The sequence below is a fragment of the Trichomycterus rosablanca genome, chromosome 12 (assembly GCF_030014385.1).
Source record: "Trichomycterus rosablanca isolate fTriRos1 chromosome 12, fTriRos1.hap1, whole genome shotgun sequence".
In the NCBI taxonomy this organism is placed as follows: Eukaryota; Metazoa; Chordata; class Actinopteri; order Siluriformes; family Trichomycteridae; genus Trichomycterus; species Trichomycterus rosablanca.
The window spans coordinates 17,143,614-17,149,613 of record NC_085999.1 but is presented as its reverse complement, the minus strand read 5'-3'; the positions used below and the strand labels follow the sequence as shown (position 1 = coordinate 17,149,613).

The window sequence follows — 6,000 nt, the reverse complement described above, 5'->3', positions numbered from 1 at the left end:
CACGAACTGAGTGTGTTTAGACTAGGGTGGCCAGATTCATAGTAACAAAAAGGAGGACATCAAACCCCCAAAAGCCGGACATCATATTAGGAACAGGGGGACATGCTACTGCAACACACAGAATGAATCCAGAACCCATATAACAGTTTTTGACCAATTTAAGCAAGAATTATATAACAAATGACTGTTTTACTCACTAAATGTTGTGTCTTTTCATATTTAGGTCCGTTCATCGCTGCCTCAAAAGTTTACTTTTTGGCATTTTCACCGCGTTCCTGATCATGAGAGCTGAGTGATTGACTCAGGTAGCGCGGTGTTTACAAAACAGAGAGGGCGGGCGAAATTCAACCACCCAATCACAGACTAGCATTTAGAGGGCGGACCTTCTCCGATTGGCCAGTGGTAGCTCTATAAGGAGTCAAATGAGGCTGTTAAACCAATGAAATACAAAGCATTTGTTTCGACATGTACCTGAGCCAATGGTAAATAATATTGATCAAAAATGAAACCAGTTCACTCCAAAAGGAGGATTTTTAAGTGTCCGTCCTAGCGTTACGTGAATGGAGGACTGGCAGCTTCTTTATTATGCAAGTGCATTACTACGACACTACGACGCTCGGTAACATTATGTTAACAAACCGCAAATAAAAAACGGTGGCAAGTCCGACATTAAAACGTTTGTTCTACCAGTCAAGTCTCAACATGAACTAGAATTTGCGTTAACGGCACTAATTTTTATAATCGCGTTAAATTGAGATTGCGTTAATGCGTTATTATCGCGTTAACTTCGACAGCCCTAATAAGAACACATTTACAAAATAATGGATTATATTCCTAATGGGACAACACACGGTTATAAATGTAATAGCATCTGGAAGTACAGAAGCTAAGGTAAGCAGTGGTTAAGATCTTTTTGCTGTGTTTGGGATTTTGGTCGCTGTGCCATGATTTATTGCACGCTTTTGTTTTGTAATGAAAACAAAATGTATCAGTTTAAGCTTTTAAGTGGTACCTAGGAAAGTAAAGGCACGAAGTAAAATGACAATATACAGTTGCTAATCTGTTGTTGTTTTTTTAATCTGAACTTACATCATGTTTGTTTCTACGCTACATTTCCGATATATGTTTTGTGTAGATTATATTGACTCGTGACTTGATTCGGACTCTAGCCTAAAGACTCGTGACTTGACTGACTCATATTTTGAGACTTGTGAACATCTCTGTTACCAACGCCATGTGATGCATAACGTCACATTTCAAACGCCTTTGCAGCTTCAGTTGAATTATGTGTAGATCATCCGGGTACTGTTTAATGAATACAACGTATTCGGGGACACTACCCCCTTTCACGTACTGCTTTAATCTACTGCTAAGTATGTAAGTATGCGATTTCGGACGCAGCTCAAGAGTAAGAGCTATAAAGACTCGAACCAACAGCCGCCTCCATAGCATCTTTACCCAGGCCATCATCCTCGTAAACAAGGACCATTCTCACATCCCTCTGCTTTAAACAGATGCACAAGCACTTTATCACACTTGCTGTACATATGTTACCACTGTATATACCATGCAGTAATACTTCTGCACACATATTCACCTTACCCTACTACTTGAAATAGTCACTTCAGTTTTTCCCTTAAATTTTGTTAGTTTACTGTTATATAAATATAAATAGGCATTACACTTACAAACCTAAGTGGAAATATAACTGTGTATGTTCATATTATATAGCTGTTTCTATATTATTTTACTATGTCTAAAATCTGTTTACCTACTCCAAGATAAATTTTATGTACACCATGGTACTTGGCGAATAAATTAAGACTCTGATTCTGATTATCAGAGTATAACACAAAAATACAATACCATGTACTGAGCTAATGAAAAGAGACTTGTTTAATTGACTGTCATTTAATATGTAGTCTAATGTCAATTGATTTTCAATTAAGTCACGATCGAGTAGAGTCCAAGACCAGTGCCTATAATCATTCAGCTAGCTTTTATCCCCCATATTCTCATATTTTATTAATATACTCATATTTGACTCATATTTGCTCCCATGCAAATAGCAGTTTAATGGTGTAGTTTAGGACACATAAGGTGTCAGCACATTACAGTACCTGCAACTTGAAACACAATTTTGTAAAACAGTATGTAAATGTGTTAATGAGGACCAATGTGTAAAACTGAATTGACATCAGGCAACCATATGACTCCATTACCATAATGAAACAGTTTTATTTTAGACATAATACTATATTAATACTACATGCACACTGTCCCCATTTCTTTTTCTTAATTCTGTGACTAAACTCAGTGCAGCTGCCGTGCGAAAATGGCTGCAAAATTGTCAGAATTTGCAATGGTACCTTTAAACATATGCAGGTTACTCATGCCATGGGGACTAATGCACTCAATACCATGACTGATGTTAATTTTTTGCACATTTCACTGATAACAGTCTGGATAGTCCTCTTCATCTTCATTACAGAGAACTCAATATCTGAAGCTGAACTATGGACTCTTATGACCATAGCACACATTTCCACTGTCTTTCAGACCATCCGAGATAAGCACTGAGATGAAGGCAAGGCAAGTTTATTTGTATAGCACCTTTCATACACAGTGGCAATTCAAAGTGCTTTACATAAGGAATAAAATTAATTAAAAGCATTAACACATTCCTGAGATCTAAAACCTCAGAAAGACTTCTTGCAAACATTTAGTTACAATTAAGACAACATGAAATTCCAACAAGAGAGATAAAAAAAATTAAGGTCATGAAAAATTAAAAGAAAATATTGTAAAGTATAACCTACAATTTAGGGTTGAGGTGTTCACTGACACTGGTCCTCTTTTCTTTGCTGCCAAACACAACAATCTCTGTTTTGTCCTTATTTAACTGTAAAAAATTCTGGCTCATCCAGTTATTGATGTCCTCCAGACACTGACACAGTGAATCTATTGGGCTGTAATCATCTGGTGAGAGAGCCAGATATATCTGTGTGTCATCTGCATAACTATGGTAATCAATGTTGTTAGCCTGTAGCATTTGGCCTAATGGCAGCATATAAAGATTGAACAGAAGAGGTCCGAGAACTGATCCCTGGAGGATTCCACATGTCATAGCCACCCTGTCAGATTCAAAGCTGCCAATAGTGACGAAGTAACTCTGGTCTTCTAAATAAGACCTGAACCAATTAAGGACTGTTCCGGAAAGTCCAACCCAGTTTTCCAAGCTGTCCAGCAATATTCTATGATCTACAGTGTCAAAGATGAAGCAGTTCTGCGTAGAATTGATGTACGGCTTTCTCTTTGTGTAATAGAGTTTTAGGTGGCATTTCTTAATGCAGCGGGGGTCTGTGTTAAGTGACAATGGTTTTCTGAAGTACTCCAGAGCAAGTACCATGACTGTTTCTATGCAATGCTGTCTGGGAGCTCAAAGATCTTGCACATTCAACAGTGGTTTCTACCGTTGCCTTAAACAAACTAAGATCTCTCCACATTCCCTGAATCCTTTTACAATATTATGAACGGTAGATTTGCAGTCTTACAGTGATAAATGTTCTTTCTGAACTGATTGACAAATCTCTCCTGAAGTTTCACACAAAGCATTGACCCATCATTGCTTGTAAAGACTTATTTATTTTTTGGTGAATCCTCCTTTTACATGTAGTCATGACTCCCCTATATGGTACTGATTCATCTCCTTATTATGGTAACCTAAATATGAAATACAATTTTTACTTTTATTTTGCCCTTAACCCATTTTTTCAGTGTGTGTTGCAAATTCTAAATGTGTTTATTTTTACAAATACATGCAGAGAAGTTCTAGCTTTGACATTGCTATACACTAATTGGCTTATCTCAAGACAATACGTAGATGCATGATAAATCACTTATTTATCTCTGCTTCTCCATGCTCTTGACATGAAAAAATATCAGCCTATCTCAAGATCTATTCTTGTTAAGTGCTGGAAAATACTGACAGACCAGTGTAACAATCATAATAGTATATGAGGTGGGCACTAGGAGATTAACAGTATGTTTATACACCGATCAGCCATAACCTTGTTTCTACACTTACTGTCCATTTTTATCAGCTCCACTTACCATATAGAAGCACTTTGTAGTTCTACAATTACTGACTAAATTTCATCTGTTTCTCTGCATGCTGTGTTAGCCCTCTTTCATGCTGTTCTTCAATGGTCAGGACTCTCCCAAGACCACCACAGAGTAGGTATTATTTGGGTGGTGGATCATTCTCAGCACTGCAGTGACAATGACATGGTGGTGGTGTGTTAGTGTGTGTTAAGCTGGTATGAGTGGATAAGACACAGCAGCACTGCTGGAGTTTTTAAACACCTCACTTTCACTGCTGGACTGAGAATAGTCCACCAACCAAAAATATCCAGCCAACAGCGCCCCATGGGCAGGGTCCTATGACCACTGATGAAGGTCTAGAAGATGACCAACTCAAACAGCAGCAATAGATGAGCGATCGTCTCTGACTTTACATCCACAAGGTGGAACAACTAGGTAGGAGTGTCTGATAGAGTGGACAGTGAGTGGACATGGTATTTAAAAACTCCTGCAGCGCTGCTGTGTCTGATCCACTTATATCAGCACAACACACACTAACACACCAACACCATGACAGTGTCACTGCAGTGCTGAGAATGATCCACCACCTAAATAATACCTGCTCTGTGGTGGTCCTGTGTTGGTCCTGACCATTGAAGAACAGAGTGAAAGCAAGCCAAAAAGGTATGTAGAGAAACAGATGGACTACAGACTACTATATGGTAAGTGGAGCTGATAAAATGGAGAGTGAGTGTAGAAACAAGGTGGTTTTAATGTAATGGCTGATCAGTGTATGTGATCCCTTGTAAGCTTAATGCTATCTAGCTATAACAAGCATACTAAACAATTTCCACTCATGTTACTTAAGAAGCTATCTTATTTCCTTTTTATCAACTTCATGCATTAAAATAAATGCACTCACTTCAAGTAATGGTGTCAAAATTAACATTTATATTATTTTCTAAATAAACAACACAACTTTTATTCATCTTTTGCTCATCAAACAAAGAAAAAAGCTTGTCTCATCCATTGATGGCAATATGTATCGGTTAAGAAGGAAATTAAACTTTGGAAATTTATTTATTTGCAATTAGCCTTTTTCTCATCATTAATCTAATCTAAAACTGATCTAAACAATTTGAATAAATCAAATTTATTGTAATTTCAAAGTCAGTTGCATTATTGCACTCGCATAGTTGTTGTTTTTCACTGCATAAATGCACAAAATCCTATTACAATAAAGTAGTTAATGTAATTGCCTATTCTCCTAGCAGACGTAAAAAACTTAAATAAAACTAAAATAGGTCTGTGATTGGATCTAACATATTATTATAATTCAACCCACAGTCAGAAAAAGTTAAGACAGCAACCAAAGATATTTTATGTTTATCCTTGCCAACTTAATTAATTTTTTTAATCCAGCAACACATACTGCAATGAAATAAAAGTCAAAGTAAATATAAGAACTAGGGCTGTCGAAGTTAACGCGATAATAACGCATTAACGGGATCTCAATTTAACGCGATTAAAAAAAATAGTGCCGTTAACGCAGATTCTAGTTCATGTTGAGACTTGACTGGTAGAACAAACGTTTTAATGTCGGACTTGCCACCGTTTTTCATTTGCGGTTTGTTAACATAATGTAACCGATCGTCGTAGTGTCGTAGTGATGTACTTGCATAATAAAGAAATAAATACACGCTATATTCACAAGTTGTCGGGAGCAGAACACTTTTATTAACTCCTTCTGTTACGGTAAAGAACACCGGACAGCTGAGTCAAGCACGTTGTCCATGAACTATGGAAGCCCCAAAGGGTCAAAACACACTCACTTCGTGTAGAAACGTCCATTAAACCATTGGATAGTATTACTGCCTAGTATGTGAGTGAATAAAACTCCCTTACAGTTTTCTCTTG

At 37.2% G+C, this 6,000-nt stretch overlaps 1 long non-coding RNA gene across 2 annotated transcripts in view; it reads left to right on the top strand.

The window, feature by feature from the left end:
- The first annotated feature begins 487 nt into the window (after positions 1-487).
- LOC134323980 (uncharacterized) overlaps positions 488-6,000 on the top strand; it is a 140,225-nt gene continuing 134,712 nt past the window's right edge. For both annotated transcript variants that reach the window (XR_010014133.1, XR_010014134.1), the window contains exon 1: positions 488-891. This is a non-coding gene — a long non-coding RNA (uncharacterized LOC134323980). The remainder of the gene's footprint in view (positions 892-6,000) is intronic.